This window comes from Nyctereutes procyonoides, unplaced genomic scaffold, assembly GCF_905146905.1.
Source record: "Nyctereutes procyonoides isolate TBG_1078 unplaced genomic scaffold, NYPRO_anot_genome, whole genome shotgun sequence".
NCBI lineage: Eukaryota > Metazoa > Chordata > Mammalia > Carnivora > Canidae > Nyctereutes > Nyctereutes procyonoides.
This window is the reverse complement of record NW_026575046.1, coordinates 37,349,957-37,363,751: the sequence shown is the minus strand read 5'-3', so window position 1 is coordinate 37,363,751 and position 13,795 is coordinate 37,349,957. Positions and strand designations below refer to the sequence as shown.

General features: G+C 40.9%; 1 long non-coding RNA gene across 1 annotated transcript in view; it reads right to left on the bottom strand.

Moving 5' to 3' along the window:
• Nucleotides 1-5,317, bottom strand: part of LOC129509874 (uncharacterized) — a 48,729-nt gene extending 43,412 nt beyond the window's left edge. Inside the window, exon 1 of the long non-coding RNA XR_008664426.1 lies at nt 5,205-5,317. This is a non-coding gene — a long non-coding RNA (uncharacterized LOC129509874). The remainder of the gene's footprint in view (nt 1-5,204) is intronic.
• Between the last annotated feature and the right edge of the window lie 8,478 nt (nt 5,318-13,795).

The window sequence follows — 13,795 nt, the reverse complement described above, 5'->3', positions numbered from 1 at the left end:
AGGCATGCCAATGACTGCTCCTCTCTTCTCTTCCATAAACCTCACACTATGTGTGAGTTCAGTATTTAAGAATTCCCATTTTTCGTACTTCATGGTACCTCAAAGCACACTTATAAATTCATTTGATGTTCAGATGAAGCAACATAAATTTATTTCAGGACTAAAGGAAACATTGGTTGTATTGGATTTCTTGAGAGATAGAATGCCATATCCCAATATGGTCCCTGTTGACCATAATCTAGTCATGATTTTTTTCCTTGCTTTATGAATGATTTTAGAGACCAGATGCTGAGTAAGATTTGATTCCTTCAAATTCACTTTGCTTAGAATTGTCTAGCATGCTTCAACATGTTACTTTTTCAAAAAATTTTCCCTTCATCCCCTCGTCTGTGTTGAATTTATAGATTCTTCAACTTCCATGAATTTCCCTCCTCCTTGTTGACATATTTTTGCTTATAGAAACTTGTGCACATACTAGGCTTCTTGATACAAGTTCCTTGAGGTTGGGGACTACATATCATTGAATCCCCCCTACATAAATAGATGTAGGTATGTATGTATATATGTATAAATTGATAAATTTATAGATTTCAGAGAAAAATCAAATGAAAACTAGTAGCTAAAGTAAAGAAAACTTGTCTACACTTCCACTGCCTAATGTGAGATTTGATGCACAAATTGAGACTAAGATCAACAGGTGACTCCATACCATTGTAAACAGTTGGCTTCATTTCTCTGTTGATTTAAAGCCAGCCATCAGGGCATCCCTTTAAACCACTGGTGCTGGGATACATCTGAATTGCAACTTAGCTTAAATATCAATTCCTCAAAGAACTCTTCCTTGCACCTTCCAATCTAAATGAATCATTTTCTCTTCTGTCACACTCTATCATAGCATCCTCTTTTCCTCTTCATAGCAAATGTCATAGTTTAAGGCTATAATTATATCTTTTTGTGACTTTTAGTTTATTATCCTTTATACTCTCCCACCTCCTGGCTGACGTTAAACTCAAGAAAGGTAGGATTCATGTGTTCTTAACCCTGGTGACCTAATGTTAGCTCAATACCTGACATATACTACCATTGCTACTAATGTCGAACATTAATCAACTGTGTGTAGTGTGTCAAACACTGTTCAAAAGTGCTTTACATAAATCATTTCCTTTCATCTTCAGAGCAACTCTATAAGCAGGAACTTTTATTATTCCCATATTATAGGTGAGGGATTGGAAAGTGAGAAAGTGGTGGAGTTGAGATTTAAACCCAGCTATGCTGGTCCCAAAGTCAGGACCAGTTGCTAAATATTTGTCAGAAAAATAAATTAATAATGATAAATATTACTGTGTATTGAGGAACACGGGACTCAGAACTGGGAAGATACACATATATTTTCTGGGATAACCTCCTAGCCCATGTAGTCACATCTGCATTAGCTATTCTGTTAGTTCTTCAGATCCTTCTACAGCACTTCTGGCAATGGAAACTCACTAACTTATCTGATGGGATGACTCTAACCATTGGGGTGCTCTTCCTTATATGACACTGAAATCCACTTCCATGGTATTTTTACCTGTGGATACTTGTTCTACCCTCAGCAGTTTAAAAGAATTTTAGTCCTTCCCATATATCTCTGAGAAAAGTTTCCAATTAGATGACAGTTTCCATCCCAGCAATAGCTCCAGCTTCTTGCTAAATCATAGCATATTGGTATCCCTATTAAACTGTCGTGTCCATATCTGAATACAAGGTTTCTCAGGCAGGGTTAGTGCAGGAGGAGTAGGGTGGGATTATTCATCTCTGTATCTGTGGGACTGATGTGGTTCTTGAACTGAAACTGAGTGATTTCATAGTGGTAATAAAAATCCCTTTATTTTATAGTTGAGAAGTTATAAAACAGTTCTGCATGTTTGATTTCAGCTGATTTTCTCTGCAGTATGACATTTGACCTGCATTACTTTTTGATCAGATGTTTTAGGATGTTGGAGCTATAAGCAGTATAAGAAGTACTCTGAGTCCCAGAAAGATTGAGTGGCTTGTTTAAGATCAAGCTAGTAATAAAATTAAAGTTCTTTTTAAAATTGGTACTTTCTGGAAATAGTCCTTGCCATGATCTCCCATATACCTGCTGGGTTTCCCCACCTCTGGTTCTTTTCAATATGTTAACTGTGGTCAAAAGTGTTTTGGCACTGAACTTCCTGTCATTGGAAGTGTGCAAACAGATAACTAGATGTCTTTTGGGCAAGGATATTGTACCTACAATAGCTGAGACATCTAATGAGTACTAGTTTATATAATCTTTCAGTCTTATAGTTCTATGCCACCTCGGGGCATAGACTGTTTAGGGGTCAAGTAGAGTTTTAACCATAAAGCTTTGAAGAGTTCTATCAACCAAATAATTTCTAAATATAGCCACAAAGCTTTTCACCTAAACTGGTAGAAGCCAGGATCATCATTCTCCAAGATTAAGATACTAACGGAAATATACAACACTTCAACACTGATTATCCACTCCTTGTGGAAACTCCCCAAGACCTTTTGTCCAAATCCTACTCATTCTTCACTCCTAGCTTGACTTCTATCCACTCTGAGGAATCTTTCTCAATCCTGTCAGCTAAAATGAGACTTTCCTTCCCACATATCACCCTGGCACTTGGTATCTTTTCTATAAAACTTATTAAAGTCTTCCCTGCATTATGTAAGCTCTCTTATTTCATTTAGCAATCAGTATTGATTTATGTATTTGCCCTCCATTTATTATTTTTGTTAGTCATGCACCAAACCAAGCACTTTACATGTTTTGCCTTATGTATATGTGTGATTTATGTGTGTTGCCTTATTTGCTCTTTGCAGTGACCCTGTGAGGTAGGTGTATAACATCACCATTTTATGGATGAGAAATTGAACCTTGGTTGTCATTTTCATAAGATTACATGGTAAGTTTGTGTCTCTTTGAGGGCAGAGGCCATGATTCTTTATTCCCCCCAAACCCTAGCATAGTGTTTTGCATACACCAGGTGTTTAATAATTTTTTTTCTGTTGGTTATTGTCACAGACCCAGAAAATATTATGCTATACTCAGAGTATGAAAAGCACATGGTGCCAGAGAGTCAAAGACAGATGGGTATGCTGGGCATTGGACTGAGGTAAAAGCTATCCTCAGGCTGAGCCAGGAGAACACTGAGGAGCAGTATTATGATAGGAACTCTCTGCCACTTTCTATTCTGTGGCCACAAGGATTATTAAAAACAGTGGTCTACGTCTTTGATTTTAGTTTTAAGTGAAATGAGAGGTAGAACATTTTTGTTGTCTTAGCAGTTGGTCTGAGAATTATTTCTGAAGAGAGATTTACCTTGGTGGGGAAAAAACTCCTTGATAGGCTCACTTACAATAGAAGCTGACACTCTGGGTGTACAGTATAACTGTGTCTGAGCAAAGAGGAAGAATTTGTTGCTTTCGAAAGGAAGAAGGAAATATGAGAGATGGAGAGGGAAGGAGTTGTGGAACAAGCAAGATGGTGAATCAGCTGTGCTGGGTTGTGCATGATATAAATACTCTCTAGAACTATCCGATCTTCAGTAAATTTTGAAGAGCTTAGCAAATGGTAGATAAAATGAGGAAAACACTGTGCCTTGGGGTATGGTGGTAGAATGGTGACAGTGAACCAAATGGTAAGATTCTTAATACCAGGAAAAAGCAAAGATCTTGAAGTTTTAAGGCTTTCTCATGCTGTAGAACTAGGGGTTCAAGGCAACATTACTGAGATCTCAAGTGTTTGGGAGGGACCAACTGCCTTTCATTTGGTGACATAGCCACAAGTGGTCATATGGCTAGTTTGAATTCAATTGAATTGAGAGTAAATAGACCTATTTTGAGGACTAACTCAATGCCAGACACTGTGCTAGGTTGGACATCATCTCAGGGCTGACTGGGAGAAATTGTGACCTTGATCAATGGGAGTGCTTCCTCCTTTGTTCTGCTGAGAAATCTTTCTCAGTTTTGTTCATTCCTAAAGTAATTAACTCAGATTACTTTTCTAAGAGGAAGAACCTCAGTCTGGAAGTTTTCTTTTCCTCACTTTGTCCCATCAAAACTTGCTCATTTACAAGAAGCTATAGGATTTCTTTGAAAGTGATCTCAGCATAGCCTTAGGAGACCTAGGAGGAAATTTCTGTTCTGGAACTTTCCAGCTGTTTGAGTTAGGGCAAAGCATTTCACTTTTAAGGATCATATTCATTTTGGTTTGTCTCCCTATAATGATTTTTACATGTCTGTCACCTCATGTACTGCAAGTTGCTTGAGGGTGAACAACATTATCTTGTCTATAAATCTTTAGCACCTTAGCATAGTGCTTGGCAGTTGATAAAATTTGTGATCAGAATAAATCAATGAATGAACACGTACTTATCCTTGCTATCTCTGTGAAGCTTGAATGAGTTAATGAGTATGAAAGAAGTTTTTAAAAAAACCCAAACTTTCTTGTTTATTAGTAACCTCATCACATCTAGATAGCTGTTAAATTAGAAATTATAAAGCTATCCCAATTTAAGGCATTAATGTTTGAGAGTCAGCTGTATGGGTTACCTCTGCTAGGGACTACTTAGTTTTTTGCATGTGGGTTTTGGGAAAGAATGTTATATTTTACAAAGGGGATTTAATTAACCTATAGGAATTGTGGACAGCAATGACTGGCATACTAAAAAGAGATTTTTAGATAAAGGACTTGCTTGAGTTCCTTAAGCAGGAAATAAAATCTGTCAGCTTCAGTCATCCTCACAAAGGCCACAACTACAGCATCTTTTCTAAGACTCCTGTAAAAATGCAGTATAGTTATGACAGGCTATATCTTTAATTTAGTCTCTATTTAAAATGAAGAGAAGCAAGAGGCCAGAAACAAGTGACCAGGCCACATAGTGATTATGGGAATTAGTGAGCAGCATGAGCTATGAAGTGTATGAGTTACGTTTGTCTTTGGGTTTCATGCAAAAACTTCTCTCATTTCAAGTTACATCTGCTTTGCACAAGTGATTTTTTTTCCCCAGAGCACCATGAATGATTTATGACTTTCTGACGCTGCATCCCACAAGATTACATAAGGAACAGAGAAAAACAAGTGATTGAGCCAAACTTAAAAAAAAAAAAGAATCAAACATTTTCAAAAAGTGAATTTTATCTTGGCTTCAGTCAGATAACAGTTTTCTACTCACCACAAGTGCTTCCTTCTTCCAAAGTGCACTCCATTTATGTGGGATCCACCTGATTTCATTTCACCTTTGGCCGCACACAACCATCAACTTCATTTGGCCTCAGTGATGTCCCAGAATGTCCAATGGCGCGGATTCCTCCCTTCTCCCCCAAAGTGAACTTTGCAGTTGGATTGCACAAATAGTCTCATTAGTTTGGTTAATGATTGGACAAAAACACTGATGGGAGTAATATCTACCAGATTTGTCATTTTTAAAATCAGAGGATAGTAGAATTGCAGAGTTCACAGGGCCCTGGACCATCTACTTCTATCTGTTGTTTGACAGATAAAGAAACTTATGACAGAGAGCTGAAGTGACAGGTCCAAGGCCACACAGTGAGATTACCTCAAGCAGAGAGATGGACAGAATTCTACTGCAGAGTAGAATAGTTTCTGTGCATTTACCAAGAAACTCTCATCTCCTTAATTAAGAGGATATGTTAACATTGGACATTATTTTTCAACTACAGGGAATTTGGAGGTTATCTTATGGAATGTCTGTTGCTGACTTTGTTTATTGAGCCAGAGCCAATCTAGAAAAGGTGGCAAAAGTTTGAAAGGCAAGGGCTGGTGTTCAGGGTGTGAGAATGGGGCAGCAGGCTGGATGGGGCGCTGTGGCTCCCTGGAATAGTCAGAAGTAACCACATCACAGGATTAGGGTTTGTTTGAAACTGGAGGTCTAGGTCAGTGGGTCTATATGCAGTGCCCAGTTTAAGGGATAAGTATAAGATGACAGCCTGAAGATAAGACCAGTGTGAGGAGTCAGGGAGTGACTAGGGGCGAGAGAGTTGGGAGGAGTGGCCAGGGTGAGGGCTGGGGCTGAGTATGAGAGCCACCAGGTGGGGCAGGGCCAGCTGTTGGCTTCAGGGAGCAGGACTGGGCCATGCCATTTCAAGTTTAAATGCAAGGATTGAAAACCCACTACCCTTACTTACGAGAAAAACAAACAGGTTACAGAACAGTGTGTAGAGTGTGACTCCATATATTTGTAAATCTGTCTCTACTGGAGGAATGGAGAGTGACATGCAGTTTCTTGGTTAAGAACACAGAGTAAGGAGTAACAATTCCTGAATTTGCTTTTTGGCTCTGCCTTTTACCAGCTGTGTGATTCTGGGCAAGCCATTTAACCCCTTTATGGCCAATAACAGAATAAAACCTACTTTATCAATTTGCTATAAGGGTCTGAGATAATGTGCATATAAAAGTATAAAAAAATGTCTGGGATATAGTAAAAGTGTAAAAAAAATGGTCACTACATATATACTTTTAGTCTTGATATTTGGAATAAGGTAAACTTAGATTTGAAACCCAGGTCTGTCACTTATTAGCTGTGTGCCCTTGGGCAGGTCACAATCCCTCTGAGCCTAAATTTCCAATCTGTAAAATGGGAATAATACTTGTCACATTGTGAGGATGTTGTAAGAATTAAAAGAGGTAATATAAAGGGCTTGGCTCCACGTACTCAAAGGAAGGTAGTTCTGGGGGACTGGAAACACCAGGATGAGGTGAAAATATTGGAGTCCATTGGAATGGTGGAGTCACAGAAGTGAAAGGAAAGATGCTCATAAAAATGTTGGCAGTGCTCTTTATTTTCTTCATGCTTAGTCTCCCTCCGTGTTGTTTGAAGAAAAAAGTGTGTTTATGGTAAGCCTGCTTACTGAAAGGAAAGAATGACTAGAAAATAGCAACATTTAAATAAACAAAGATAAAGCCTACCGCTTGCTTTGCAATACTCTGGTGCTAATGATAAGTAGGTAAAGCCGAAGCAAGGCAAGTTTGGCCTGTAATGGAGATAGATTGATGCCTAGAGATTTCTCTTAAGTGGAATCACTGCGCTTGTTTTGGATCAAAATAACTTCTTTTTTTCTAAATCTCTTTATCAGGCTAAGTGTTTTTAGGGTGTTGACATGATCATAGCCAGTAGCAGAAATATCCTAATTTTTAGTGACCTGGTGTACTGAATTACAGACTTTTCCAATTGGACATAATTTCAGCCTTGTCACAAGGCAAACTCTGGATGTACCTCTCTCTGCCTCAGGCCTCAGGGAGGGATCTGAGAACCCCCTGAGAGGGGCTGGTGCAGCAGCCTACTCTCCATCACACCTTCTCATTTGGGACTCTGAACCATATCGTCCGTCCTCCATCTAGCAACCTCAACTTCTATCAAGAATGCAGTTTGCCAAATATGTTTATATTTGTACCATTGGGAAGATCTCTGATGGTCTAAAAATGGGCGTTTAAATAAAATCCCCAGCTTTCCATCAGAGGGGGAGATTCATTCATATATTCATAAATCTTTTATTCAACAAATACTTGATGAGAGTTTATGTGCCAGGTACAGAGCTATATATCAATCAACCAACCAATAGAAGAAAAAAGAAAAAGAAAAAGCAGGGCTAAAGGAAAAGACTGTCTTTTACATTAAGATAGAAAAAAGGGCCCTGTACCAGGAGTTAGGAAAAAACTGGTATTTTTAGTTGCAGATGTGCTACTAAAAAGCTCTGAGATCTTAGGCATGTCACTTTTCCTTTGGGTCTCAGACTTTCCTCTGTGAAAATGAGGAGTTTGGGCAAGTAACCCTGGCCAGAATGATCCACTGAATTTTCCTCTTTGGAGAATAGACTGGCATGGGGTTCACATTGAACCATTCCTTATTTCTTTTCTCATCAGCAGAAGGAAGACCTACAGAAGAGGGACTTCCCACTTGTGTTCATCAATCCGGTAGGTGGCCTTGGCTGCCCACCTGGTTTTCCAACTGCTATCAAAGTCTAATGCTGGGGTGGCGCAGTCAATTAAGTGTCTGTCTTCGGCTCAGGGCATGATCTGAGTCCTGTGATCGAGCCCCACTTTGAGCTCCCTGCTCAGCAAGGAGCCTGCTTCTCTTTCTCCCTTCTGCTCATGCGTGCTCTCTTTTGCTCACTCTCTCTCTCTTTCAAATAGATAAATAACATATATATATGTATATATATACATATAATTTTTTATTTTTTTAAAGACTGGAAGGCAGGTGGCTGAGCTGGGAGTTTTCAGTATTGACAACAAGAGATCTAGACTCAGAGGGGTGGGTGCCAAAGTGGATCCAAACTGACACAGGCAATCCAAAAGCTTCTGGAAACCAAAGCTGAAATCTTTCCTTTCCCATCTCGATTTCTTTCTGTCTAAACTTGGAGTTCATTCCAGTTTAGTGACCTCAAACTTGGCTTTCTAGCACTAACTTGTGTTGTTCAGTTCTTCAGGATTTTTACCCCTGGCTACCCCCCTCAAGACGTGTTTACTTGGCACACCTTCCTGCAGAAGAGGAGACCAAATTTTGCACAGCAGTGTAGAGTCCGCCTGTCCAAGATGACAGGATTTCTGGTGGGGGTGGGGTGGGGAGTACACTCCACAATGGCAACAACACCAGCTGCTGGCATCCCCAGGGGCTGCTAATGTTTGGTCTGGAGTGAGGGGATGTGAATGACAATGGGCTTTATCACTGTGTTCTTGAAGATAGTTCACGACAGATCATTCTTTCCTCCCCACCCCCAATCTTGGGGGAAGAGCATCCCAGCCCTCAGCAAGGGCTTCTCCGGTGCTTCCGGGGAGGTTGCTGCTGAGACGGAGCCAGTGCTTTTGGCCTCCAGCACTAACTCGTGGTGTCACCAGAGACATGGTACATAAATTGTCCCATCTGTAAAACGAGGAGGATAAGTTAAATCATGGCTTTTCCCCTTGTGGGGGAGAGGTGATGGGGATTTGGTCCTGAAATCAGGCAACTCCTCTTTAGTCCCTTTTACATCCTGAACTTTGCTCAGATTTCCTTTGAAGAAAGTGTTCTCTTTGAAAAAAAAAGTTTTTGTAAAACCAATAGAATAAATACATACATTTGTGCAACATTGTTTTTGAGCACCAGTTGTGTGCTGAGCACTGCAACAGGCACTGGGGGACCCAAGTATACCAGCCACTGTCAGTGTGTCTTGCTTCTACTGGCCTGAGCTCATCCTTCTCTTGCTCACCAGCTTCTTTTTTTTTTTTTTTTTTAAGATTTTATTTATTTATTCATGAGAGACACAGAGACAGAGAGAGGCAGAGACACAGGCAGAGGGAGAAGCAGGCTTCATGCAGGGAGCCGGTGGGACTTGATTCTGGGTCTCCAAGATCACGCCCTGAGCTAAAGGTGGAGCTAAACCGCTGAGCCATCCGGGCTGCCCTCACCAGCTTCTTATTGCAAGTACTTGTGACTCTGCCTCAGGGCTTTCTTAGGCTGCAGGGCAGTGTGGGGATTGATACTGCAGAGTCGTCTTCAATTCACAGATGAGAGTTGGTAGAAAATACTCCTTGGTGGGGGCAACTCTGAGGCACGTTCTCCATCTTTTCCCAGAGGTCCCCATTGGGAATATGACTCAGTTGCTTGTTAACACATCTTGTTTTGGCTGCCTTCCCTTCCATCTTACTTTCCCAATCCCCTATGGGTGCTTCCTGGGATTATTTCCCAAGCGAACCACTGCCCTCAGAGTCCTTGACTCAGGGTCTGCCCTGGGAAAGACGGGATATTTCAACCTGTCCTTGGGAAGCTTTCAATTATGTGTGTGTGTATGTGCGTGTGTGTTAGTTGATGGTGAAGGTCCTTGTAGTTCTAGCTTAGTTAAGGAAGCAGAGCCAAGGACCTGAAGTTGCCTTTGATCAGGGTAAGCCCCCCATCAGCCTTTAACCACCCTCCTAATTAAGACCTAGAAGCACACAGTTCTAGACCATTCTGTTGCTGACACTCCACTTTGTGACACAACACCCCCTGACTCCTATGGTTAAGTATTTACTGTGTGCTAGCTATGAAATGGTCTCACACTTGGCTCTGGGACAGGGAGCTAAACATTGGATGGGAAAAGAAAACTTTAAGACCTCTCCTTTAAGATCCACTGGAATTTTTTAGGTTTAGAGAAACAAGAGATATTCTTAACTTGGTAAGAGAAGAAAAGGTTTATCTATGAATAAAAGCAAGGTAACAGGAGATAAAGGTTGGGTTGTATGACAGTTCACAGGTAAAGGCAAAATATAACATTATTATTAATATTAATCACATAGTAATATTGTGTGTATGTGTACACTCATACACCCCCCCCAATACACACACTACTTCTTAAGACTAAAGAATAAATGTACCAGTAGAAGATGTGTACCTCTGTTAGCTTTTGGAGGCAGAGAGGGGCTTGGTTCCTTAAGAAGGCTGGTCTGCAGAGCACATCTGGTTAGAGGCAGGGGACTCTCTCCAGTGGGCAGACCATAGGAGTCAGGGGGTGTTGTGTCACAAAGTGGAGTGTCAGCAACAGAATGGTCTAGAACTGTGTGCTTCTAGGTCTTCTCAGTATTTGCAAGTGAAACTCCTCTGGGAGAGGATGTAGCCACCCAGAGTCCAGCTCCAAATGGCATTGTTTTCCCCTGAGCTCCACAGGGGCTTGGACCTTCATTACACATAGGCTGTTATGTTTGACCCTCTTCTCCAGCAATCACCTTGGCTCACTGTGCTAGACAATTAAGTTGTATGTTTCATCAGGCTGGGCAGGGGTGCAAAACTGTTATGTGAGAAACTTTGCTAGGTTGTAGGAGAATATGAAGGCTATGTTGCCTGGCGCTCAAACAATTGATCTATTTGTTTGAATAAAATGGGTCAATTCATTTAAAGAAAACCAAGCCAACGTGCTGGTTGTTTGGCATGGTGAAGACAAAACCACTGTTTGAAAGGGGAAGTCCTCATCTTTCACCAGGCAGTACAGACTCTCCATAATCACCCTTGGTCAAAAGTTTTTTCCCTTTCCCTTTTTATTTTTAATAAAATAAACTTCTGAATTCAATAGCTCAGATCCCAGTTGGCTGGAAAGGATCTCTTCCCTTCTCTTGGCTCTCCCAGATCTTCTGTCATGGAGATTATGAATTACTAGGTGTCCAGTTGCAGGGCTAGGGAGGGGCTGACATGGATGGAGAGGGGGCTCTGCAGCCTGTCTTAGTTTCCTCAGGCCAAAGTATGAGCCCCAGCCCAACTACAGTGGTCTCTAGTCCAAGAAGCTGTCCCTGTTCATTTCCCCACAGGGCCAAGAAGAGGCCTGGCTCAGCTGCTAAACAGTGTGGCGTTCCTCTGGGGTGGGGTTGGTGGGTGTCCACTGTATCAGACCTGGAATCTCCTGAGGGTCCAGACAGCCCCCTTGCACAGCTCAACTTGGCTTAACCCAATTTCTGCAGTCTTCAGAGACCAGCCCCAGATACCAGGTCTGGTTTTCTTCATCATTTGGCTCCTTAGTGATCAGCTTAGTGCAAACCCTGGCAAATGGAGTGGAGGTGTCTCCCTCTAGGTTGATGGCAGAGTAAGAACCAGAAGCTTTTGCCCTCCATCAGGCTCTCTGTTGATCCAGTGATAGGAGGCATAATTTCTAAGGGAACTGTGTTCCAAAGTGAACACACAAGGAAAAAAATTGGGTGTGGTAGAAATTTCCCCTGAATGTCTCTTGGAAGGATGTGCCCTTGTTGGAGTTTGAAGAGGTCAAAACACAACAATTTTCCTTCCAGTATTGGACTGGACCACTGCTGCTTCTTAGAGCCTCAGATGTCATAGCTGGCTTACTTTTAGAGAAATGAAAAAGTGTGTCTAGAGTCACTCTGCATGCAATGATGATGATGCTACAAAAGGTGGCAGTGGACTGATCACTGGAGCGCATTGTCTATCTGAAGCTCACCTTGGGGTCCATGGTCTGTGGTTAGAAAAATAGGTGAAATTACCTATAGTATTAAATTATTTCTCTCTCTCTGATTGTTTTTGCTCCCTTGCTTGAACATCTCTAGATGAATTTTTATTAAGTTTCACGTAGTTTTTGGGTGACTCCACTTTATACCATAGTTAAGAGCAAGAGCTTTGGAATTATACTGACGTGAATTCTAACTTTGGCTCTTTACCTGTCTTGTGGTCTTGTGCTATTTACTAATTCTCTCTGTACTTCTTTCCTTATCTCTATAATGGGAATAAGAATACCTCATATGGTTCTTGAGAGATTCAAATAAGAAAATATGTGCAAAGTGCTTGGCACAGGGCCTGGCTCAGACACTCAGTGGCTCTGAGGATGTGCATGAGGATGGAATGATGATAATTTAATGGTGTTCCTGGGGGCTAGACATTGTACACATCCAGAATTCTTCTAATTTGGGATTCTATGCTTTCCCTTTTCTCTTCTTCCTTATTTCTTTGCTAGCTCTTTTTTTTTTTTTTTTTTTGCTAGCTCTTTTAATTTGGCTTGGTTTTCATGAGTTTGAAAATAAAAGCCAAAGGAAAGCAACAAAAGGTAAAGATCACAGGCACAAGCATATATGCCTAAATGAGATTCCCCTTCTCTCTGGATATGAGATAACGTTTTAGCCCACATCTCAAAGGGAAAGGAGCACATCTGACTGAATGTGACTTTGATCTAATTAAGGACAGAGTATTTGCATGGGGAATATTGTTATCTAATAACTAGTAATTCAGACTAATTATTGTTAGTGCATAGCAAATATTTGGAGACATAAAACCCATTCCTGTGTCTGTTACACAGTCACAAAGTATCCTTGGGCAAACCACTTTTCTCTCGGTCTCAGCTTTTCCCTTTGTATAATGAAGAGGTTGAATTATTTTTACTAGTGAAAACTTTTCATCCTGAAAAATCCTATAAGGACCTTCAATATAAAAATTAGATCAAAGTGGAACTATTCTGGCTGAAGAGCTCTTGGGTGGCCTAGGGCTTTGGTAATTGGGGATCCACTTTGTTTCCCAAAACTGCTTCTTATGTACTTTCAGGATACCCTCTTCTCCAAGGCAAAAAAAAAAAAAAAAAAACAAAACCCTCTATCCTTAAGTCTTAATTAAATGGTGCTTCTACCTTTAATAGCCTCCAATCCCCCAGATCCCAGTGAGAAAGGAACTAGATTGAAGATGGAATTGCAAAGTGGCTGTCCAAGACAATGCTCTACCTACCATTGTTGGATTGCTCTCTCTGAGAGAACCACTGTGCTCAGCACCTTGGAAAGCTCACCTCCTTTAATCCTATCGATTTTCTTGAAAGTAGCTACTGTTGTTATTCCCATTTTAGTGCTGGAAAGACTAAAGGTCAGAGATAAGTAAGTGGCCCAATGTGAGATAGCTAGGATCTGAACTAGATCTGTTTGTCTCCAGAGCCCACATTCTTACCCATTTATCTAGTTTCCAGCATTGTGGTCAAGGAGAGATTCTAAGCAGGCTTGAGGATATCTGCTCTATTTTATTATGTTGCTCACTTCTTAAAACCACAGTTACCGTAATTGTTGAGAAATTGTTGCCAGATGTAATTTTTGGTAATGGATCTGAGTATAGTTGGATGTTATGAACGTAAATAATTCACACCCCGAAGGAACTTGTTTGTTGGAGTGCCCTCTTCATCAACACTGAGACCCTGGAAGAATCGTTACATGCATACCCTGGGAGTTGGACTGTCAGATGAGTTTCATAGATGACCTGGTTGTCCTTGAGCTGGATAAGGAAGGTCGCTTTCTCTTTTGGCTGCCGTCTTAGCTTTTTCC